Raw genomic sequence first — 26,531 nt, forward strand, 5'->3', positions numbered from 1 at the left:
AGAGAGAGAGCAAGCAACTTGGAAAATGTATTTGAGCATATAGTCCATGAATATTTTGTCTAACTAGCTAAAGAGTTTGATGTGCAAATTGAAGAAATTCAGAGAAATTCCTGTGAGATACTACACAAGACAGCTATCTCCAAGACACATAGTTATCAAATTCCTCAAAATAAAAAATCTGAAAGGCAGCCAGGAAGAAAGAACAAGACTTTCTGTACAAAGAAAACTATATCAGGTTAACAGAAGAACTTTCATTAGAAGCCAGAAAAGATTGGAGACCTGTTTTCAACATCCTTAAAGAAAATAAATTTTAACCAAGAATTTCATATCCCACCAAACTAAACCTCATAAACAAAAGAGAAATAACGTTCTTTTTTTGTGTGTGAGACAAGAGTTTTGTTCTTGTTGCCCAGGCTGGAGTATAATGGCATGGTCTTGGCTCACTGCAACCTCCACCTCCCAGGTTCAAGTGATTCTCCTACCTCAGCCTCTCAAGTATCTGGGATTACAGGCAATGACGTTCTTTGTGGCCGCTCAAAAAAGATAAGAACGATGAATTTCTTGCTTAGCTTTGTAGAGATGTGGTTTCACCATTTTGGCCAGGCTGGCCTTTGACTCCTGACCTCAGGTGATCCGCTCTCCCCCGCCTCCCAAAGTATGGGGATTACAAGTGTGAGCCACCATGCCCGGACCAATAAAATTATTTTTAGACAAGCAAATACTAAGGGAATTCATTACAACTGGACTTGCCTTAGGAGAGGTCTTAAAGGGAATAATAAAAAAGGAAACGAAAGAACAATAACCACCATCACAAAACACCCTTAAGTACTTAGCCAATTGACAATATAAAGCAACTGTATGATGAAATCTACATAACAATCAGCTAATAATATGGTGTCAGGATTAAATGCTCACATATCAATAATCACCTTGAATGTAAATGGAATAAATGACCCATTTAATAGGCATAGAGTGGCAAGTTGGATAAAGAAGCAAGAGCCAACTGCCATCTTCAGGTGATCCATATCACACATAATGACAACCATAGGCTCAAAACAAAAGGATAAAGAAAGATCTATCAGGCAAATGGAAAACAAAAAAGAGAAAGGGTTGCTATTCTTATGCTAGATAAGACAGACTTTAACCAACAATGATAAAAAAAGGAGAACATTACATAATGATAAAGGGGTCAATTCAACAAGAAACCTTAACTATTTTAAATATATATGCATCCAATGTTGGAGAACCCAGATTTTTAACAAAAATTACTAGAGATATATGAAGATATTTAGATAACCACACAATAACAGTAGGAGATTTCAACAACCCCCTGACAATGTTAGATAATTGAGGCAGAAATCTAACAAAGATGTTCTGTACTTAAGAGCAACACTTGACCAATTGGACCTAACAGACATTTAGGAGAACACTCCACCCAATAAAAAGAGAACATACATTATTCTTGTCTGAAAATACTCTATAAATAAAATAACTCTATAAATAAAAAAATACTCTAAAATTGGCTATATGCTCAGCCATAAATCAAGTCTCAACAAATTCAAAAAAATCCAAGAAGATCTCTCAAAACCATACAATTATATGCAAGTTAACCTGCTTCTGATGACTTCGGGATAAGAACGAAATAAAGGTAGGAATCAAAAAATTATTTGAAACTAAGGAAAAGAGACACAACATGCCAGAATATTTGGAACACAGCTAAAGCAGTGTTAAGAGGAAAGGTTAAAGCAATAAGTGACTGTATCAAAAAGTTGGAAAGATCTCAATTTAACAATCTAAAGTCACATCTAGAAGAACTAACAGAATAAGAGCCAACTAAACCCAAAGCTAACAGGAGAAAAATAATAACCAGAATCAGAGTTGAACTGAATGAAATTGAGACATGGAAATCTATTAAAAAATCAATAAATCCAAAATTGGTTAATTGAAAGAATGAACAAGATGGGTAGACTGCTAGTTAGATTAATAAAGAACAAAAGAAAATCCAAATAAACACAATCAGAAATGACAAAGGCAAAATTACAGTGGACCCCGTAAAAATACAAAAAATCCCCAGAGATTGCACACCTCTATGTATACAAACTAGAAAACCTAGAATAAATGGACACATTTCTGGGAACAGACAGCTTCCCAAAATTGAACCAGGAAGAAATTGAAATACCAAATGGATCAATAACAATTCCAAAATTGAATCAATAGCAAAAAGCCTACCAACCAGAAAGATCCCAGAACCAGATGAATTTACAGCCAAATTTCATCAGATGTACAAAGAGCTAGTACCAATCTTACTGAAATTATTCCAAAGAATTGAGGAGTAGGCACTCCTCCCTAATTTGTTATACAAATCAGCACCATTCTGATAATAAAATATAGCACAGACACAACAAAAAAAGAAAACGTCAAGCCAATATTCCTGATGAATATAGACACAAAATTTCTCAACAAAATACTAGCAAATCAAATTTAGCAGTGCATCAAAAACTTAATTCATCATGATCAAATAGGCTTTATTCCTGGGATGCAAGGTTGTTTCAACATATGCAAATCAATAAATGTAATTCACCACATAAACAGAATTAAAAACAAAAACCATATGATCATCTCAACAGATGCATAAAAGCCTTTCAATAAAATTCAACATCTCTTTATGTTAAAAACTCTAAACAAATTAGTCATCAAAGGAACATACCTCAAAATAACAAGAGCCATCTAAGACAAACCTATAGCCAACATGATCACATTGAATGGGCAAGAGCTGGAGCATTCCCCTTGAGAACTAGAGCAAGACAAAGATGCACACTCTTACCAATCTTATTCAAGATAGTACTAGAAGTCCTATCCAGAGCATCAGCCAGAGAAAGAAATAAGGGCATCCAAATATGAAAAGAAAAAGTTAAACTATCTCTCGTTGCAGATGGCATGGTTCTATATGTAGATTTTCCCATAGGCTCCACCAAAAGGATCCTAGAACTGATAAACTATTTCAGTAAAGTTTCAGGATACAAAATCAATGTACAAAAATCAGTTGTATTTCTATACACTGATGACCTGCAAACTGAGAGCCAAATGAATAATGCAATCCCATTCAAAACAGCCACCAAAAGAATAAAATACCTAGGATTACAGCTAACCAAGGAGGTGAAAAATCTCTACAATGAGAATTACACAGCACTGCTGAAAGAAATCAGAGAAATTGCGAACAAACAAAAATATTTTATGAAATGCAATATATGTAACAAAAGTAGTGAAGACCTCTACAACAAAAACTATGGAACATCACAGCAGAAAATGAAAGCCTGAATTACTGTTCATCTTCATGAAGACTCAATATCATTAAACTGCCAAACTGATTTATAGATTCACAGTAACCCCAAATCTAATTTCAATATGATTTTTTATAGATATCAATCAACATTTCCATATTTATAATAAAACTACAATATTTTAATATTTATACTACTATAAATATTTACAGTATTATAAAATCAATATTCACCTGATTTTTTTTTTTACATAGGCACCAAGGAAATTTAATGGATTCAACAGTCTTTTTAACAAATGGTGCTAGAATAACTGTGTGTTGGATAACCATGTAATTAAAATGAACTTCAACCCCTCCTTCACATAATATACAACACTGAATTTCAGATAGATCATGACTCTCTTGACTCTGAGGAACAGGCAAAATTTCTAGAAGAAGATAAACAAAGTACTAACAAAAAATATATATGTTTCTTAGGCTTTATTAATTTTTAAAAATGTTTATTAATAGCATTTGGGAAATGAAAACATAAACTGGAAGAAAATACTCACAATAAATACATAAAATAAGGGAAATTTTACCAAAACAAAGGTTTTCACATTTTTGTTCTCAGAATCCTTTTATACTTTTAAAAATTACTGAGAACTCCAAAGGTCTTTTGCTCATATGGGTTATATCCATTAATATTTCATGCATTCAAAATTAAAACTGAACAATTTTGGAAATATTTATTTAACAATTAAGTTAAAACAGCTTTAATAAATCTATTATGTTTTAACAGAAATTACACATTAAAAACTGTATTTCTGTAAACCAAAATGAATTTAGTGAGAAGAGAGTTTAGTTTTGCCTTTTGTAAATTCTCTAATTCCTTGTGTAATAAAAGATAACTGGTTTCTCATTATCTGCTTTTGCATTCAATCTGTTATGACACAATTTTAGTTGAAGTAAGCTGAAAAAAAAAAGTCTCACACATTGTCTTAGTTTGTTCAGGCTGCTATGATGAAATTCCGTACACTGAGTGCCTTGTAAATAATAGAAATTTATTTTTCATTTTACTGGAAACTGGAAAATCCGAGATCAAGGCATCAGCTAGCTAGTTGTCTGGTAAGTTTCTACTTCCTCGTATATAACCATCTTCTCACAATTAACTCACATGGTGGCAGAGGTGAGGGAGTTCTCTGGGGTCTCTTTCATTTCTTTATTTTTATTATTATTATTATTATTATTATTATTATTCTTTGAGATGGAGTCTCACTCTGTCACCCAGGCTGGAGTGCAGTGGCACCATCTCGGCTCATCGTAACCTCAGCTTCTTGGGTTCAAGCGATTCTCCTGCTTCAGCCTCTTGAGTAGCTGGGACTACAGGCGCAGACCACCACGCCTGGCTAATGTTTGTATTTTTAGTAGAGATGGGGTTTCACCATATTGGCCAAGCTGGTCTTGAACTCCTGACCTTGTGATCTTCCTGCCTTGGCCTCCCAAAGTGGTGGGATTGCAGGCATGAGCCATGGCACCTGGCTGGGGTCTCTTTTATAAAGCACTAATACCATTTGCTACAGCTTCATTCTCATGATCTAATCACCTCCCAAATGCCCTCAATTCCTGATACCATCACATTGGGGGTTAAGATTTAAATGTATTAGTTTGGGGGGACACACCATTTAGCTCATTACACACATATATGTAATGTAAAAGGAGGGGGATTTTCAGCCTTCTTAGGTAAATATGAATATTCTTTTTTCATACTCTAACAAATTTTCAAAAGTAGTTATTTTGTATCTAGGTGTGATGATGTACAACTGTAGTCACAGCTGTTCAGGAGACTGAAGACAGGAGGATTGCTTAGCCCAGGAGTTTGAGTGTGCAGTGAGTTATGATTAGGCTACTATGCTCTAACCTAGGCAACAAAGCGAGATCTTTTAAAAAATAAAAAGAAGAACAAAAAGAAGAAAAAGTGGTCATTTCTTAAACATTAGTTGTAATAAAGAATGTGAAATTATATTGGTGAGCTTTTCATCCTGTTTCATTAGCATTATTTTGTCTCTTTTGCATTTTAATGGATTTTGTACTCAGGCATGATTTTGTAACACAGCGGGCACATGTGCACACACACACACACACACAAAAAACTATACCAAGGAAATGATAAACAGAAAAGACTGAGGCGATGGTAACATTAGAAAAAAATTGATTTGAGGTAAGTAGGATAAAGGATACAATGAGAAATATTTCATCTTAATATTCAAGTTCCTAGCAACATATATTTTGTATTGAAAAAGCAAAAACTGTAGTAATAATAATAATGATAGAGACATTTCACATTCTTCTCTCAGAAGTTGGTAGGTAAGAAAAGAAAATATCACGCATAGGTAGAGAAAATTTCAACTTTTTGAAGGCTTATTTTATAGTAAGTGTGGAAGGAACAAAGAAGGGATGAAGAAAGGAAAGAATCTGTGAATCCAATAAATATGACCTATTAGTTGCTACCAATGTGCTTAAGAAATTAAAGGCATGTGATATGATATCATGTTAAGATGCAGAATAAAACTTCACAAATTACAAAGAGCAGTAATCAAAGGGGTCATGCCCCTGATCATGATGAAAAAAATTAATAAACAGACATGAAAAGTAGAATTATCAAGTACCTACTCATTGAAAGTTTAAAAGACCATCCCCAGTAACATAAAATGTAGCAGAAGTAACCAGAAAAAAAAATACTAGGCAAACTGCAACAGTATTAATGTAAATCATCCCTATGAGTTTTGTGTCTATGCTCTTGCCAAGTGGAAATTATCTGTTCCTGTTTTATCTTTGTAATGATTATTTTTAAATATCTAAAAATTGAACACAAAACACTATATGCATGTCTCTTTCAGTGGCAGTTGGCAACCACTTAAAAAAATAAAAGGAGATTTTTGAATCACCATATTGAAAAGTCCACTAGGTAGATTAAGTTTAGGCATGAATTAGTTCAAGTTCTACAAATTATGTCCTCAATCTTTGTGTCTTCAGCTTTAAATTATCATCTATATTGTGTGGTCTTTTCCCCAAAATATTGTCTTGGATATGTTGGCAAATGGTAGCCAACATTTCTAGACCACTATCCTATTAGTTTAGCAACTCTAGCAGAATGATAATTTCTCTTTTCTAATCGCTCTAGCAGAAATTCTGAGTAAGAATCACAGCCCTAATGTAATTTCCTACAATAACAAAATAAAGTGTTTTTAGAAAAAGTGGGGATATGATCATCTGAGATCTGATGAGAATATAATTGGTGGTTTTTTAAAATTTTCATTTGGTAAGTTAGTTTTTACTGTGAGAGGGGGAGAGAAACTCCATAATTTGATGAGAGCCACAAGAGAAAACCACTGTGAAACATTACTAACTTTACTGAAGAGACATAAAATAAGATTGAAATGAAATTTTACATATACATTATGAACTGGTAAAATGCAAAATTGTAAACATATCAATTCTGCCAAATTATTATGATTTAAATCCTAAAATAATGTTTAAAGATTTTTGGCATGGATATTATAACATTTATCTGCCAAAAAAGTAAAGGAAAACTCAAGAAAATGTTTAGATAATTATAATGATAGAATATTTGTACCTGCAAGGAAAAAAAGAATTATACTAAAGCTATAATAATTAGTCCTATGTAATATTGGCATGAGAAAAACTGAGTAAATGTTAGAATCCCAAAAGAGAAAAACTCATAAATAACTGGAAATGGTCTATGTGATAAATTTTATACTTTAAATTATTGAGATCAGAACAGATTCAAATACATTTGTCTATTAATACAATTGTCTAGTCTTGTTGGGGGAAATGTTAGATTTCTTTTTCTCACCATGCACACTGGACTTCTCTTATATCAGCAGCTATATTCTTGCAATTTCTTATATCTTCCTGTATATATCCACATTTATAAAACCACACATTACTTTATCTTCATAAAAATGATTAGGAGCCAAACAGAAGGAAAAGGAAAGGAGGATGGAAAAAATAATAAGAAGCAGGGAATGAGGAAGGAAGGAAGGAAGGAAGGAAGGAAGGAAGGAAGGAAGGAAAGGGAAGGGAAGGAAGGAGGGAGGGAGGGAGGGAAGGAAAAAAAAAAAAAAGTAAGAAGGAAGAAAGGAGAGTTTTGGACCAGAATGGAAGTTTGATTGGATGGAAAGGTTATATAAGCTAATAGAATAGATAAAGTATGATTTTCATTTTCTAGCTACAAGCTTTGAAAATCGAAGAAAAGAGAAAAAAGATGATTTAGAATTTTATTATATTTAGAGAGGGAGAAGTTGATAATTACTTTGAGAGACCTCAATTTCTTTTTCCTATTTTTCCCTGATTTTAAGAGAGGAGGCCAGGTTTTACAATTTAACATCCAAAATAAAATTTTATACTCAAGAATTCGAGAAATTTTATATCCAAAGTAATCCGATTTTTATAGTGCTTTAAATTTTAAAAGATTATAGTAGAAAATCCTTTCTGGAGAAGATGGGTTTTTTGAATGAGAGTGAAAAAATATATGATACACACACACACACACAAGCACACACAAATATACAAATTGCTGTTTGCCAGTTTATCAACAATTGAAACGCAGAATTAACTTTAACTAGAAATACATCTGTTTTTCAGAAGGAAGCACCCACAAATCCTTACTACCCATGTCCTTATTCTCCTTCTTACGTTGGTTTTCTGACTCTCGTTGGCTTTCATAGTTGTCTCGACTTTTTAAATATCCTGTTCTCATAAATATTATTTGCTCAGATCAGATGCCTGAAATTACAGTCATTGGTAACCATGAGGATGGGTTCCCTGGGACCAGCCTCCAATTTGGTAGAATTCTATTGAAATGCCAATCAAAGTTCCAGGCAGCAGGGGAAGAAGGTCTCCGTGGGGCATTTATATTCTGAAATGTAAATTATGGTTTTCCTTGACTTCCACTGCATTCTTTAAGATGTCCTCCTCCTCCCTTTGTTCAGAAAACATTTTCAGTACAGCTGGGAGTGCAGACAAATCCGCACATAAGGAAAGTAAGACTATTAACCAACATTCTTAATGTTAAATTTTAATGTTCTTTCATATAGCCCATGTCAGCTTTTTAGTACTTTAAAAAAATCATGGATTGGGGATAATATGATAGATTCAAAATGGAATAAATTTTTACTATAAATTGTGCTTGTTAGAACTTTGGAATTATGACCAAGAAACTCATTCTAGCCTGTTTGAATTGTCTACCATCATAATTAATGAACACTTCATAAATACAAATAGACAATAATCTATTTTGTAATTCAAATTGCCACTTTTAAATATTTGCTTTCCTTTGAGAAATGTCAGAAATAATGAAGAAAAAAATGCCTTTTGAGACAAATCAGAGTAATGTATACTCATTCATTCACATACATAAAACACTGATTTCTCTATTTATATGCCTTTTGTATCTTTTCCCAACTATAGTAGATTGAATTATTTGCTTCAGTTCTTCAGCCCTCCCTATAGACTCACCTTGTCTTGTGATATTGCAGTGTCTTTTACTAAAGGTAGAGTGTATTTCACCATTGCTTGATTTTGATCAATAGGATATTTGGAGAACTGATGTGAGCAAAGGCTCAAAATGAATGGTGTGCTTAAAAATGTGTAACAACTGACTCTCCAATTATTAAAGAGCCTGGTTTGAGAATCAGTTAAACAAGATGAGGAAGTTCCTGATTTCTCATATTTGTTGATATTCATGGTATAAATACTTTCACCACGGCCAACTTCATGTTACCAGTGAGACATTAGTGAATGTGGAGATGGAAAGAGAGTCACAGTAACATATCATGTTATAGTATCTCTACTGTACAGACATACTAAGGGAGGAGACCACCCCTCATGCTGTCTTATGCCTAATTTCTGCCTCCAAAGAAAGAAGTAAAAACTAAAAGGCAGAAATGAAATCCACAGGCAGACAGCCCAGCGCCGCACCCTGGGCCTGGTAGTTAAAGATCGACCCCTGACCTAAGCGGTTCTGTTATCTGTAGATTACAGACATTGTATAGAAACGCACTGTGAAAATCCATATCTCGTTTTATTCCGATCTAATTACCGGTGCATGCAGCCCCCAGTCACGTACCCCCTGCTTGCTCAAGCAATCACGACCTTCTCATGTGCACCCCCTTAGAGTTGTGAGCCCTTAAAAGGGACAGGAATTGCTCACTCGGGGAGCTCGGCTCTGGAGACTGAAGTCTTGCTAATGCCCCCGGCTGAATAAAACCCTTCCTTCTGTAACTCGGTGTCTGAGGAGTTTTGTCTGCCACTTGTCCTACTACAATATTAGACGTAAATGACCTCAAGATCCTAGATTAAAATAATGTAGAAAAGTAATTAGGAAGTGGTAGGTTTTTAATGTTTATTATTTTCTTTTTAAATATAATGTATTTATCTATACCTTTATGTCATTTAAATTTTAATAATGGCTGAATTTAACAACCACCTCAGAAAATGCTGAAAATTTAGCAATCAGGTCTTACAAGTAAATATAGCCAGCTGTGGCACATGCCTGCTGGAAATATACTTTTTAGGTTGTCCAGGCTCTTCTGTACCTCTGCCATCGCTCTCAGAAGAATGTGCCCTGCCTATTCCACTGGTTCAAGGAAGATGAAGACACATGGAACAGTGTCTTTATCGCCCAGCTAACTCAAAGGCCTGCAATTCAAAGAACAGACAAGCTTGCTAAGTCTTGTCTTCATCAGTAGACTCACAGCTGCAACAGCTCCAGGAATGAAGGGGGGCTATTTCTTTTTCATTTTTTTTTTTTAATACTTTAAGTTTTGAGTTGGAAGGTAGTTTGTTACATAGCATCATTGCAGTAATAGATGACTAATACACCAACCTCTTTTTGAGAGGTAAAAAGCAATGACTATTTTTTTATTATTAAAAGGACCATTGAGATATTTATTGTATTATTAACTGAGATTATTTAATTTTGTATTATAGATGGAATTTAATCTACAAAGATATAAAAGCATATACTGGATCATTTGTTTGATCAACAAATTAGCAGAGATTATCTCATAACTTCAATGACTGTGTTTGATTGGCATTTGTGATTATTTTGATGCCAAGTGAATATTCACGGTAACAATATTTAAGTGTTAACGTATCAGTAAGCAAATCTGACTGACATTAGTGGGGCATATTTTAATGTCAACTTGACCAAAGTCACCTCAGGCTTATGACTATATTACATTACCAGTAATAATGATGTACTTTCCTTTGCAGTAATAAATAGCAATTGAAGATCTGTCCATAGAATGAAACTTTTGTATTTTAAGTTCTTTAATAATGTAAGACATTGGTTTGACATCATAAAAAAATGTTAACAGAGGCAATGGAAGTAATTTTATTGCGGTTGTCTAATGAAAAAATAATAAAAGAGAATTTAGTGTGAGATGGTCTATTTGCAACAAGTTGAGTCCATTATAATCAGTGGTGCCAGGGCATAGGATATTACAAGCATATTGGCCTCAAAATTGCATATCCATTAGTAGGAAGTTCATATTCATATCACAACTGACACATGTTGTTCCAGAAACATATCACTTCTTCCAACTCCTGCCTGCTTCTTCCCTGGGTACTACTTGTTTCCTGTGCTGATCCTGCATAATATCACTCACATCAGGTCATATCTCTGCTCAGAACCTGTCAAAGCCTTCCTGTCTCACTCGGGGGAAAGGAACAATTTCTTCTAAGGCCCTCTAAGTCTCCCCACAATACTTCTCAGCTCCCTGGCTTACCTTCTCTCCCTTTTTTGTCTCCAACTTTATTTCTTCATACTGTCCCTACTCTAGAAAGCATAGATCACACTGCGACACATTGACTTCCATACTGCTTTTCAAAGCCTAAATTAGAAGAGCTTTTGTTCTTGCTATTCCATCTGCTGTCACTTTTCTTCCCACATACATCCTCACCATCAAAACCTCTAATAAAGTCATCTTGTTAGCGAGGCCTTCTCTGATCATTCTACTTGAAATGAAACATTGCCCCAAGAACTTTCAATCCCATTTCCCCTCATTATTTTTGCCAATATTCTAATATACTATATGTTATATTATACTAATTTATTTTGCTTATGATCTGTCTTCCCCCATGAGAATATAAGCTTCATGTGGTCAAGAATTGGAATCTATTTTGCTCATTGTGTATTCTCAGCAGCTAAAGAGTGTCTGCACATAATAGGTGCTCAATACATAGTTTGCTGATTAAGTAAGTCCTCACTGATACAGTTGCGGGGCTAGATAAGGTCATCTGTATAAAAGGTTCAGCATTATTTCTTGTCATGTAGAAATCTCTTAACCACTGTTAGTGTCAGTCATAATTTTCTTCTTCTATTTGAAGGTCGAATGTAGCTGGTAATGTGTAGAAAACAGAAGGGGGACTTCAAATGTAAGGAACAGGCACATTTTAAAATGTGCTAAATAAATCTCTAACAGACCTTATGATTTCTCAAAACTATTTAGAAGCTTTGGACTTAACATTATAAAATAACAAATTTCAAATTCACTCAGATCTCTCTCCATTTAAATTCTCAAGAGAAAGTAAATAAAGTGACAGATGAAACAAATGTGATGAAAGTCTTACATTCTTGGGTACTTCTCCTTATGTTCAAACTCAATAAAGAGCTGACTTGTCCCTGGAGCTTTTGCCAACAAATAAACACTTTTCCTTTGCTGATCCCCTTTCTAGCCGGCTCACTAACCAGGTATTATTTCGCGCTCTTTAGTTTCTTTCTTAAAACTCTGTCCCTCAATTAGCTTACTGTTCGTGTTTTCAGCTATCACCAGTGCTCAGATTATATCCAATTTTCTCTTTCTTTTTTCTTGGTTTCTTATTCTTTCTTCCCTTGTTGTTTCCACAGTGTATCTATATCTAACAGCGTAATTTTATTAGAAATATGAAACTGTCACACTGAGATGTCAGTTGCCTGAGTGAGTTCATAGTTGTCACCCTTCTTAACTTCTGTTGCCTTGGAATAATATATCAAAGATCTCAACTCTCTTTTTTCTCACAATAATTCTGCTTTCCTCTCTTTCTCTTTTATAACCGAAGTGGTACTTATAATGTAATCTATTATCATAAATGTTTCATTGTTTTCTGAATATTTATTATAATAATTATAAAATAGTTCTGATAGATAAAGCATATTGAGACTCAGGATGGGAAAGAACACATTAGAAAATAGTAAAGCACATTTGATAATCCCAATGATCACTCATACTAATGGTTAGTCATAAAAGAATATGTAAATATTGTTTTGCATGAATATGCAGGGAAGTACTTATTCTATTTAATAGGTGCTTATTGAACATCCACTGGAAGTAAGTAGGATTCAAAGATAGATACAGAATCAAGCATAGCTCCTGTCTTTAGGGACTTAGGTCAATTATATGTCCATAAAAAGACAATAGGAGTTCTTCATGACAGATATCATGTTCAGATTTTATATAAGGTGTTATGGAAACATAGAACATGGGCTCCTTGCCTGGCATCATGGATGAGGTTAAAACATTCTTTTTTGGAGCTTGTAATTTTTGATATGCCTGTAACTAGCTTTAAAGGATGAGCAACCAGTTAAGACAATTAGATGGGAAGGAAATGGAAGTCATATCAAGCAGAGAAAATAATATGCACAAAATCTCTTGAAGTACAAGGTACCTCACATACGTACAACATGTAGTGAGAATACAAAGTTTTTGAAGTTGAAAGTAAGGCAGTGATAAAATAGCACTTCCCTCATAGGAGTGTCTCCTGGGGAGACAAGGAGACCCTTAGAAGCCAACAAGAGGACTAAAGCACTTAGAATAGTGCCTGACACCCAGTAAATTTAACTGTTAGCCAAATAATATGAGATTTTAAATGCTAGCCTGAACTTGGATTACGAAGAGTATCCAGAGAGTTTTAAATAAGGAAATGACATGATAAGCTTTGCTTTCTTGATAAAATACTATGAGGGCATTTTGAAGAAGAAAGGACACAGGGAAACTAATGAGGAAGATATTCCAGTTCCCACTAGGAGATGACAAAGCCTAGGGCAGAAGGAGTAGCAGTGGAGATGGGGAGGGGATGGATTCAACAATAGCTATTGAATGTGGAAGCTGAGGGAGAGGAAGACAGACCCAAGGTTGGTAGATTACATGGCTAGATGGAAGAAAGTACCATCAACTGAACTGAAGAAACTCTCCTCAGGACACTGGGGCATTTCCTGTGCATTCTGCACTAAACTTTCTAATACATGGTTCTCAACACTGTGCATGATCTACAAATACGGCTGATTATGACTGAGACTATAAAACAATGTTCTCTAACAAGGTGTATTATGACATATGACATTAATGGATCATATGCACTAAAAGCAATTAGAGCAATGTTCACCCAGTAGAAGTACCATGGCTTTGGGTACTTAAAGAAAAGGCAGATATTTTCAAAAACATACCTCTGACTAGGATTTCTGGACTGAGACTGAAAGCAATTTGTTCTGTGATTCAGAAAACTTTTTCTCCAGAGTAGTATATACTGTGTCTGTCAGATTCATATTCTTTAATTTTTTTGTGAGATGAATATATGCTTTATAAGGGTAATTTTATGTATAGGGTAAGCTACAACAGAAGTATATCATGGCAGCTTCCTAATATGGAGACCAAGGCCTAACTACTCATCTTAATTCAATAACTATTAACTCAACTTCCTTTGCCTTATTTCACATTTACCATATGCAAAAAGGTGTTTTAGGGAGTGGAGAAAATGATAAAATCACAAGCTCTGTCTTGGATTAGGTCACAATTAAGCTAGACCAAATAGACAATCACGATAGAGAAAAACCTAACTGTGGCAGTAGTGTGCTTAAGACACAGGAATAGCCTGCTAAAGATTTGAGAACCAAGCGGAAGACAAGAAGATCATTGCAGGGTTTTAAAATAAGGGTGAAAAAGATCTTAGATACATTTTAGAATAATCACTCTGGCTGCAATGTGGAGAATGGATTGAACAAAACCAATATGGGAAGCAGGGAGCTATAATATGTGGATGCAGAATTTCCCAGTCAAGAAAGAATTAGGGCCAACATTCAGGTACACAGGTTCTAGAGGCATCATGATGCAGTTCTGATAATTTCCAGGTCCTATGCATCTTACGTATCCTAAATTTGGATGATTTCATGCCAGAAGGCGAGTGATTACCTAGGGAGAGGCTGGCACTTTGCATGGCTCTAAACTACCCAACCTTGCTACCACTCACCAGAATTTCTTCCTTCCTTTTAATTAAGACCTTGCTCAGCATCATTCAGAAAAGTCCCTCCTGCTTAATCTGTGACTCATAGTCCAACCATTTGAACGGTACAAACATTTCCTCTGCAGGAAGGAGCAGATGCACTGGTGACAAACAAGTAGGGGAAAATAAAGCAGGGAGCCTCATAAATGCGGAGGTAGTTGGGACTAAAGAAATCACATGTTTTTACAGACATGTTAGCTTGTACAAGTCCCTTATTCTTCATGGCACAATAATCATCGGAGACCTTTGTCTCTAAAGGAAATGAAACCAGCCACAGTTGCATCAGTTACCATCCCTGGAGTGTTGGTCTGCTATTGGAAGATACACAGGGCAGGAAAGGCTTCTCTCCAGGTAGCAATAAAAGAGTTATCAACTCATTCTGGTACTCCTCTGGGACCCAGAAAAAAAAAAAATCTAAGTCTGGCACCTAGGCTCTTTCCTGAGTGGGTTGTCATGGCAACAGGATATTAGCAACTGTTTTCAGGATTCTAGGGCCTTGGCAATTCTCATGAGTTTCTCTGCCTCAGCTTCTATGTATGCACAGACATATGGATACTAGAACTGATGCCAGAATTGAGGAGAGAATTTAAAATTCATGCCAGGATCCCTCTGGGTTACACAGGACCTCAGTTGACCTCGCAGAGTTTAGCTTGCTCTGCACCACCGCTGATACCATGACCCATCTGGTTCACTGCCTGCTGGAGCTCAGTTGCTCCAGCTGTAAAATAAGGGGGTTGGAGTCAGCAAGCTCAAAGGTTAACGTCAGCTCCAGAATGCTTTGAATCTCAGTAATTTTATAGAATTTTCTTCCAGAGTTCCTCATGGTTGATCTTGATCATGCTGTTTGAGAAACAAAAAATCATCTTCATTAGTACTATTCTAGATAGAATCATTTGCTTTTGATCAAAGCCTTTATTGTTATTCAAATAGAACATTTAACTAATTGCATATGATGTACATATTTAAGAAGGCAATGTATTTGTGTATATATATTCACAGAAGCTTTAGTATACAGGCATTTCAATATTCATACATTTTATTCCTTGATTCATGATTTAATTTACTTGATCTATGACTATATGGCACACAATGTTGTATTAACTATAAATACTTGTTTCTTTGTGCCTGGATGTATGGCTTTAACTTGAGTACAAGTTCTGTTCCTCCAGGAATTCAGAAGAAAGCTGTAATTTTTATGAGTTCAGCTATCGTGTCTGTGTTACATGCTATTGTATCCTCAGCACTTTGAAGAGCACTTGACAAATGATAGATGATTAACAAATGTTTGAAGAACAAGTGAATGAATATATTAAAGATGTAAATTGGGCCTACTTGAGTTTCTTTACATTACAGTAAAAAGGACCTCTTGATAAAGAACACATTAAATGTTCCAGTTACCTACAGCATAATAAATAGTCCTAAAACATAGTAGCAAAAACAAAGACAACCAATTCAAAATTTCATGCTCATAGATTCAATATGTTAGGAATTCAAGAGGGGTACAGTGAAGATGGTTCTTCTCCACTTCATAATGTCTGGAGACTTAACTGGGTTGATGAGATCAGCTGACAGTGACCAACAGCTGGAGGCTGACAGATTTGTGGCTGAGAGATCTGCTTCCAAGATGTCTTCTTCACTCATAAGTCTACTACCCCAAGAAGATTGCTGAAAGGTTGAGATCAACTGGAACAACTGACCAGAGCTCTTAAATGAGGTTTGAAATATCTCTCTCACTTGGTGACTGGTTTTGGAGAGGGACCATCTAGAGCACAGGCATTCAAAGAGATTAAGATAGAACCTGCAAGACTTCTGTTGACTTAGCATCAGAAGATACAAGAAGTGCCACTTTTGCCATGTTTTACTGGTTGTAAGCAAATCACTGACACCAATCCTCCATTTTTGATTCCTCTGGAACATAGACATCAGTTGATGGCACTTCTACTGCAACAATTCCTACCTTTCATTTTATGTTTGTTTTTTATAATGTCCTGCTATCTTCTAAAATAATTCTTTCATCACATCTTTCACCTTACCAATCCATGTTTCAGTGGTGTTCTCTCTGGTAATTATATCATCTATTGAACATTTTATTTTATATACTAAGTATTTGATACCAAAATACTTATACTTCTATTAATTTAAAATTTCCTAACTTCACATTGCCAATATCTGCCCTTTTAAAACTATATTTGCTGTATTTAAATCACCATGCATTTAAAGTTTTTTTTTTTTGTAAAGAATTTGTAAGCTTCAGATGTCTAGTCGTATTGGTCTGGGGTGCCAATTCCATGATAATATACAATGTAATAGGTCAAAGATCTGGCCTTGGTCCGCGTCCTAATAGAGGGCAAGAAATAGGCCCAAGACTCCACAGAATGACTGTGTGTGTTCCTCTCTCTACCACTCTCAAATGCAACTCTGTCAGTCAGAAGATCACCTTTAAATTTTTAGAGAAAAATAAAGAATATCATAAAGAGGTATTTTTCATAATTCTAATCCACCACCCACGAAATTTGGAGGAAAGGTACTAAAGAAGTAAATACTAAAGAATATTTTCATCAACCCTCATCCTAGCAGTTTTTTTGTGCTGTTTTTATGTTGTCCACTCAACACCAACAACACGGCCGTTGCAATTTCTGTGAGAAGAGGTCAAGAAATAGACTCTTAAATGTCTAGTTCCTCAATTGCCTTAAGTCCGCAGACCATGCCATCACACCACACACACACACACACACACACACACTCATACACATCCTCACACACATATAAACCAAGGCACAATAATGGCCTCACATTTCCCAAAATGTTTCTCATTCCTTTATTTTTCTAATTTCTCCAGGGTTCAGTTAAGGGAGAGGTCAGCAGTTCATGTTAATTTTTATCTCATTAGGAATGGAAAGCTACTCTAATAGTTTTTCTAATGAAATATATTTTCTGAGGTGACCACACAAGAAAGGAATGACAAAATATTCATTTTTTTCTAAGTGCTCCAATTATACAAGTCTCTGTAATGATATGTTAATAACACATGCCTATTCAATGAACCTTTTGCTGGAATTTGACTCCAGATATAACCATCATCATTATATTATTATTATTATTATTATAAAAGTTCTTGTTTATTTTGGATTTCCTATGAGCCATGTTCAATAATATTCACCTTACATGTCTAATCATATGTTATTAAGGCCACTAAATAGGTTCCTTAGTAAGGTCATATGCAAAGTTTCAAAGTAGAACAGTTGAAAATGAAATAAAATAAAATAAGAAGCCCAATTCTTTTTTCAGTCCCTCAAAGAAAACAAATACAAACTTCTGGTAGCTGCTTTTGTTACTTTCTTAACTCTTGGCATCCGTACATTCTCCAGACTCCCATTCTACACTCTACTTCCTTGCCTACTTCTTTTTTCTTTTATATCTGTTGACTTCATTTCTTTAAGTCCTTCCCATCTTTCTCCTGAGTCTTAGCCTCAATCTCTTTTGGATTATTCTGCATCACAAAAGGTTTCTCTAGCAGAGACAGATCACACAGAAGGAATCTAAGATTTGAAAGCTGGGTTAGCAACGAAAGCATTCTCGCTGGTAGACTGGGGTGGGGAGACAACATCTCTGAGCATTTCTTTATTAATATTTTTTTCCATCACATATATATGATTTCATTTGTTCTCGCAACAACACTATTAGTTAGATATTACAACTGTATTTTTTATGTGAGGCAAGCAAGTGTCACTGAGGTAAAATTGCTTGTCCAAAGTTACAATAGATGTTCTTGAAAGTAAAGAAGTGAAAATGTACAGCCAGGGTATCTGATGTTGATGCCTACACTTTTAACCATTTACCTAGTTTGCGACACTTTTTCTTATGAAGATGTATTTTCAAAACAACATCAAAAGTTAGACCTTCATAGGAACTCTCCTCTTCAACTGAAAGAGTTTGGGTCAAGGGAGATAACATATTTAAAAGAACCTGTCTGAGTACTCTGAGTTTGTTTCTGCTTGCTCAAGTATATTTCCATTCCCAAAGAGTGGCTCACCTGAGGCCATCAGTATAATTTTACATAATTATGCACATAGCCAGTGTAACAGCTATTAGCAACCAATTAGTAATAATTTGGGCAATGCTAGACATTCTCTTGCACTAAATCTTTTATCATGAAATTTTAAGTCATTAGATTAATAAATAATAAACTACCTACTAGAGATATTTGTTATAAAAGACTGTACTTCAAATATGCTGTGATAAGTTATTTACATATAAGCAAATTATGCAACTGAAGCAGCATTCCTCACAATCCTGCTATGAATTTGAACTTATCACCAAATCAGAAAAGCCAGTGCTCATCATCTGAAACACAGATTCCATTTCCAGCTGCCATGAAATCTAGAATAAGGTCTGACTACTCATTCAAGAGACACTCCGGGGAATATTGACAGTCACCCTACTGCAGAAACTCTGTTGTATTGGTAAAGTGGGGAATAAAAAGGAAAAATGGTGGGGGAAACTTCTAAGATATGATGATTTATCCTTACCTGTGGACCAAATCTCCTAGGAGCAAAGAAACAGCAAAAATTTGGAAAATTGCCTAGATAATGTCTTATCTGCCTTCATAATCGATTCAAGGCAGTGTATTCTAGAAATAAAGCAGCTACATTTTTGTTTCCAACATGAGATAGAAGGAAAATTGAGACTACTGAACTCAAGTGTTTAGGACCTGCAAATCTGTGAACCTTAAAATCAAAATGGCAGCTTCCTTATTCCCCAACCCTGCGATATTTCAGATCAAAAATAGTTGACTTCCTGATACTCAAAAAATAGGTAATGAATTAAAAAATAAACAAACTTTATATTTCTGTTGTGCATTTGTAGCTTAAAGTGAGTTTACAACCATTATGCACTAAAAACAAATGGTAAGAATTAGTACTATTACTACTTTATAAATAAAAAAGCCAAGGCACACACAAAATAGAGTGGAGGAAAAATAACAAAGATTTTAGAGCAAATTCTAGAGCTAAATTCTTGGTCTTTTCCCATATAAGTTTTTAATTTGAGAATTACTCTCCAAGTTCCATTTGCTTAGCAATAAAATAATAAAAATAATTCTGGACATGTTGAAGTTTAAAGGATCGCATGAAAAGTAACAACAGGTATCCAAGACATCTTCCTTTCTCCTACCCCACCGTCCCCTTTTGCTTTGGGAAAAGTATGTACGTTGATCTTGCTTGCTAAGACAATTAGGAAGATGTTTCTTTATACATTTTTCTCAGTAACTATTTTTGCTGTCAGATACAGCTTCTTAGAATTTTATCAGCTTGATAAACATTAGTCTGATGGAAATTGTCAATTAATTTTTACTGTTGACCTAATTTTTTCCTATCACTCCTACATTTGAATTCCATCCCACAGTGCTTTGCCTAACTATCTTTGTGTCTAAGGTAAAAGAAATATTCAGTAATGCTGATCTTGCCTTTATTTAAAATTTTGATATTTTGTTCATCATCAATTTTTTGCATTCTTTTTTTTAAATATTGCTTTAAAATATTGTTTACCTCAATTACTAACATTTTTGGCACCTTTTAAATTTTTCAGACAATGCAAATGCCCCACTTGCTTCATCTCAGTCCAGGCCTTGCCATTCTGCTTCTATTTTCATATGTTTAGAACACTTTTTTTTTTTTTTTAACCTAGTATGAGGTGAGTCTAAATCTGGCTTAAATCAGTGGAGGATACCAGAAGTATCCAAAATATAGATGAGGCCCCTACCAGCTGGCTTTATAAGGCCCTGGATATAAAATAACCTCTTTACTTTTTTATGACCCCAAAAATATCAAAACACCACAGGTGGCATGTTAAGTCCAGAGTTTAAATTGAGAAGATTTGATTTGGTTTCATTGTTTGCATGTTTTGTTTGCTTTATTGTTTACTTTCAGTTTTGTTTTTATTTATGTCTTTCTTTTGGCAGCAAGCAATGGATAATCTTAGTTAGTGGTTCAGGAGAGGAGATGAAGATACTCCCTTCCCTTAAAACCTGACATCCGTTATTGTTGTGCCCTTCACTTCCCCAGAGGAGAGACTTACAAGAGCAACAGATCCAGCAGCAGCAGCTCCATTAAATTTCTATCCTTATACTTTCTTCAGGGTGGCAAAAATTGAGCTTCTCAAGGTTGTCCAGAGCTTTATTTTCCCAAAAACATTCAAGTTTAGTAAAGACGAACTTAGGTGACACTGCAGGAGCTCAGTCCTAGTGCTCTAGGCCCAGCCTTAGCTCAGCTGGAGTCAGAGCAAGATGTATCTATGACTGGTTTGTAGAAGGTCACTGCACTGGTTACCCTGCTGACAAAAAATAAATCCTAGACTTAACACTAATAAGAAACATCATTTTGGCAGAAGCTTTAAAAAGAGAAATATTTAAAATTGACCATGTAGGGAAAAAAGTAAACAATGTGTCTGACAAGAATAATTTAGGACTTCCAAAAACATAGTCTACATAGGAAATTAACAATAATTAATGTTCGTTACCTGCTTACAAGGAACCTGATGTTGTGTCTAGTTCTTTTGTTATATTGAACTTTTACAACAACTTGTTAAGATAGTCACTATTTTTAAACTTGCTGAAGGTCACTGCTAGGTCATGAGCTGTAGCTACTATAATATATGATTCTCAAGTAATCAAGAAAACCCAGATTTAGGAAAATGCAAGTATTATTTGCCCATAATTCTGGTTAATGGGTGCTACATGTATGTGTGTTTATGTATGTGTATATACTTAGGGAACTATCTGTGGAAGGTAGGGAGTTCAAAAGTCAAGATGTTTGGAGGACACATGTCAAAAAAAGTTAAACAGATTTTTATTGCAAACATTATCAGTGTCATGAATAGGCTAAAGTGAACAGTGATTCTCCAAGGGAAGAGTTTTAATGGTAGGGTTTATGTATTAGTCCATTTTCATATTGCTATAAAGAAGTGTCTGATCCTGGGTAATTTATAAAAGAAAGAAGTTTAATTGACTCACAGTTCTGCATGGCTTGGGAGGCCACAGGAAACTACAATCATGGTGGAAAAAGAAGTAAACACATCCTTCGTCACATGGCAGCAAAGAGAGAAGAGCCCATCAAAAGGGGAACAGTCTCTTATAAAACCACCAGATCTTATGAGGACTCACTCATTATCATGAGAACAGCAGCATGGGGGTAACTGCACCCATGAATTAATTACCTCCCACTAGGTCCCACCCATGACAGGTGAGGATTATGGGAACTACAATTCCAGGTGAGATTTGGGTGGTGACACAGTCAAACCACATCATTCTGCCCCTGGCCCCTCCCAAATCTCATGTCCTCACTTTTCAAAACACAATCATGCCTTTCCAACAGTCCCCCAAATTCTTAACTCATTCCAACATTAACTCAAAACTCCCAGTTCAAAGCCTCATTTGAGACAGGGCAAGTCCCTTCTGCCTATGAACCTGTAAAATCAAAACCAAGTTAGTTACTGCCTAGATACAATGTGGATAGAGGAATTGGGTAAATAAACCCATTATGAATGGGAGAAATTGTCCAAAAATGGGGCTATTGGCCCCATGCAAGTTCAAAATCCAATAGGACAGTTATTAAACCCTAAAGATCCAAAATGATCTCCTTCGACTCCATATCTCACATCCAGGTAACACTGATGCAAGAGGGGGTTCCCAAGACCTGGGGCAGCTCCAGTCCTATTGTTTTGCAGAGTACAGTCATCTTCCTGGCTGCTTTCACAGGTTGGCATTGAGTGTTTGCAGCTTTTCCAGGCATGTGGTGCAAGCTGTCAATGTACCTACCATTCTGGGGTCTGAAAAATGGTAACCCTCTTTTCACAACTCCACTAGGCCATGCCCCAGTGCAGACTCTGTGTAGGGACTCCAACCCCCATTTCCCTTCTGCACTGCCCTAGCAGAGGTTCTCCATGAGGGCTCTGCCCCTGCAGCACACCTCTGCCTGGACATCCATGAGTTTCCATACATCCTCTGAAATCTAGGCAGAGGCTCGCAAACCTCAGTTCTTGACTTCTGTGCACCTACAGGCTCAGCACCACATGGAAGTTGCCAAGGCTTGGGGCTTACACCTTTTGAAGCCACGGCCTGAGTTGTACTTTGGCCCCTTTTAGTCATGGCTGGAGTTGCTGGGAAACAAAGCACCAAGTCCCTAGGCTGTACACAGCAGGGAGCCCCTGGACCTGGTCCTGGAAACTATTTTTCCCTCCTAGGCCTCTGGGCCTGTGATGGGAGGGGCTGCCATGAAGGTCTTTGAGATGCCCTGAAGACATTCCTCCCCCCCCCCCCCGCCCACCCCGTCATCTTGTCAATTAGCATTTGGCTCCTTGATACTTATGCAAATTTCTGCAGCATGCTTGAATTCCTCCCCAGAAAATGGGGTTTTATTTTCTACTGCATTGTCAGGCTGCACATTTTCAAAACTTTTATGTTCTGTCACTTCTTAAATGCTTTGCTGCTTAGAAATTTCTTTTGCCAGATACTAAATCATCTCTCAAGTTCAAAGTCTCACAGATCTCTAGGGCAGTGGCAAAAAGCTGCCAGTCTTTTTGCTAAAGTATAGCAAGAGTGACCTTTACATTAGTTCCCAATTAGTTTCTCATTTCCATCTGAGACCATCTCAGCCTGGAATTCATTGTCCATATCACTACCAGCATTTTAGTCAAAGTCATTCAACAAGTCTCTAGGAAGTTCTGGGAGAGGCAGGGGGCAGACAAGGAAGGGTCCCCAGAGAATCTCTGACCTGCCCCACAAACGTTTACACCGGATGTTTTTGTGTAGCTAAAGAAACCTGCACAGTGGGCTTGCCTGGGCATCCCCACAATGAACTGGAGGCCCACATGCACTGTGGGAATGGGGTGGGGCCACCAGGAATCCATGTCTTATGCAGGAAAAGAGCTTGGCCTCCTCAGCTTCTCAGCTTGACCCCCTCAGTTCAGCTCAGTGTGGTAGCCTGGTATTCAATCTGTGAGGTGGGAGTTGGCTGGCAGGAACCCTCTCTTTGCTGAGAGCTCCCCTTTCACTTAATGAATTTCACTCTCCTCTCCCAGAAATGTGTCCTCATGTCTAATATTTCCTGGTTGCGAGACAAGAACCCAGATTTAGTTGAACTAAGGAGCAAAATAATCCTGTATCAGTTCCAAATTTTCCTACATTTTCCTGCCTTTTTCTGAGCCCTCCAAACTGTTCCAACCTCTGCCTGTGACCCAGTTACAAAGTCATTTCCACATTTTGGGGTATCCTTGTAGTAGCACTCCACTCTCTGTGGTGCCAATTTACTGTATTAGCCCACTTTCATGCTGGAATAAAGAACTGCCTAAGAGTGGGCAATTTGTAAAGGAAATAGATTTAATTAACTCACAGTTCTCCATGGCTGGGCAAGCCTCAGAAAACTTACAATCATGGAAGAAGGGGAAGCAAACATGTCCTTCTTCACATGGCAGCAGGACAGAGAAGTACCAATCAAAGAGGGAGAATCCCCCTAAAAAATCATTAGATCTCATGAGAACTCACTCATTATCATGAGAACAGCAGCATGGAGGTAACTGTCCCCATGATTTAATTACCTCCCACTGGGTCCCTCCCATAACACATGGGGATTATGGAAACTACAATTCAATATGAGATTTGGGTGGGGACATGCAAAATCATATCAGTTTAAGTATAAGATATTTGACTAGGACCATACCTTTGTGATGGGGCATGACTTCTCAGTTGCATTTCATTTTGTCCTGGCACCTTAGTAGTTAACAGCTGCTGACTGAATGGCAGCCAGAAGTTCACTACCAACAACAGGTGCATGAGTGCCACCACATTGCAGATCTCTGCCTGGTCCCCAGCTGTCACACCAACCTTAGTGTGAGTGTGGAATGTTTAACAATGCGTGGCCATGCATACCAGTCCCGAAAGAGAGAGAGAGAGACCAAGCATGAGGGAGTACTGGTGAGGCAGCCAGCTGAAAGAGCAAGTGATGACTCAGAAAAACATACAGAGCCATTGGGGTTTCTTAATAGGCACTCACTGCCCCTAGGAAGGGGTAAGGAGAAATTGAATAGACCCTGCTGGGTCTGTTGCTATGTAAATCTCATCTCTGGGGAAGTGACTGGCACAAGAATATCAGATGTCACTAGTGCAGACATTTTGCAGATGTGTCTTGTATTTGCCAGTGTGCAACCTGTGAGCAACTTCCAAATGTGTGAGCGTGGGAGTGTGGGCAGATGGGTATGGATGTGTGCATATGCCACTTCTTACATCTACTGCCCACAAAGCAGGAGCAAGGTTTAAGAGGGGAAATTTGACATGACATTTCATGCACACTGATAGAGATAGTTTAATTTTTGCAAATACTCGTTGTCAGCTGCATTTTAGAGGTGAACACCCCATCCACACACACTCTCTCACAAATACGTGAAATGAATCAAATTGCCCATGGCTCCCGTGGGAAAAACGTGCTATTACTCTGTTTCCAAAGCAGTTGTCAGATCTCTGGTGATACCTCAAACCAGAACCTTGCATTTATGTGACAAGGACTCTTAAAAAGCCTGATAGCTTGTTCTAGGGGTAGGGAAATAAAATAGATAAGTGGAGTTTATTTAAAGTTAAAATTGAGAGGAACAGAAAGACAGAATATTTATATTGATATGTGATATTTTATCCTTGTTATGCATTTTTATCCTCTATTTGGTCAATGGACAAATAGTGCTGAATGTAGGACTAATCTTAAAGCAAATGCCCAGAGTACTTGAACTGTATTGAATTCAATTGAAATGGATCAAATTGAATCAAATAGATTCTGTGAGTGCTCACCTCTGTCCAGGAATAGGTTATTGAAGACTGATTTTTGATATAGAAGAGACAGCCTTAGCTTACAGTGTGGGGCATAAAGCAAGGAGGAAATGGAATTTATGTCTGTCCTGGGCAAGAGTTGGTAGCAAGCAAGGGGAGGTCTCAGTCTTCAAGGCAAGATCAGAAGCAAAGTTAAGCTAAGATCAGAAGCAAAGTTTCAGACAGGAAATATATCTGGCTGGAAAGTAATTTAGAACTTAGAGCCCAGGGAAAATCCCAGAGGCCCTGTGCCCAGGGATAATGTTGCTGGGGGTAGGTGTGAATATTAGGGTAGAACAACTGTGATATCTAGACAATTTTGTCAGGAATTGATAACAAGGAAACCCCAAGATACAGACTATGCAACACCAGTTGTAGACCATCATGGTGACCAATATTTCCTGAACTTCAGGAGCAGTGGACAAGGGAACTACTAGGGAATATGAAATAAACACAAGATATGGTTTTGCGCCCTGATCTTGAAAATCCCTGACTCTTCCAACGTACACAGCAAAAAAATTTGTAAAATGTTTAGATTTCTTTTGTGTGCAGTTATAAGATTGAAGCAAAGAAGCCAAGAAAAACACTATTAATATTAAATAAGATGATTTTCACATAAAAAATTGCCACATTATATTTTACTATTTATTTTCATATTCACAAGAAGGAATTCATTTGAAAATGACGGTGGAGTTCTGCTCTCCTGTGTTAAGTAAATGACAGAATCAAAAGTCTCTCATGATCTTGAAAAGACTAGTGAATCCAGCCTCCCACCTCAACGTTAGATTGTATGAGCCCCAGCATAAAAGTGTGCTAGACTCATTGTAAAATCTCCATCACTGCATGACCTTGAGCTAACTGCCACTTCATCTTCTAAACCTCCCATTTTCTTTCTTGTAAAATTTCCTAAAAGGGATTCCCAGCACTTGCTCAGTGGTCACTGTGTGCCAAATACTGTTCCACATATTTTATCTAAATTCTTCCATTTTAATCCCCATCATCACCCAAAAACTCAGATGAAAACTATCTCCATTTTAAAGAGGGGGAGTTGAAATACGTAAAGGATAAAGAACTCATCCA

General features: G+C 36.5%; 1 long non-coding RNA gene across 1 annotated transcript in view; it reads right to left on the bottom strand.

Annotated features, from left to right (window-relative positions):
- The window catches only part of LOC105525803, a 523,125-nt gene extending 498,658 nt beyond the window's left edge, over positions 1–24,467 (bottom strand). Inside the window, exon 1 of the long non-coding RNA XR_001003977.1 lies at positions 24,316–24,467. This is a non-coding gene — a long non-coding RNA (uncharacterized LOC105525803). The remainder of the gene's footprint in view (positions 1–24,315) is intronic.
- Positions 24,468–26,531: the final 2,064 nt, after the last annotated feature.

Source organism: Colobus angolensis, unplaced genomic scaffold (assembly GCF_000951035.1).
Source record: "Colobus angolensis palliatus isolate OR3802 unplaced genomic scaffold, Cang.pa_1.0 Scaffold56, whole genome shotgun sequence".
Classification (NCBI taxonomy): Eukaryota; Metazoa; Chordata; class Mammalia; order Primates; family Cercopithecidae; genus Colobus; species Colobus angolensis.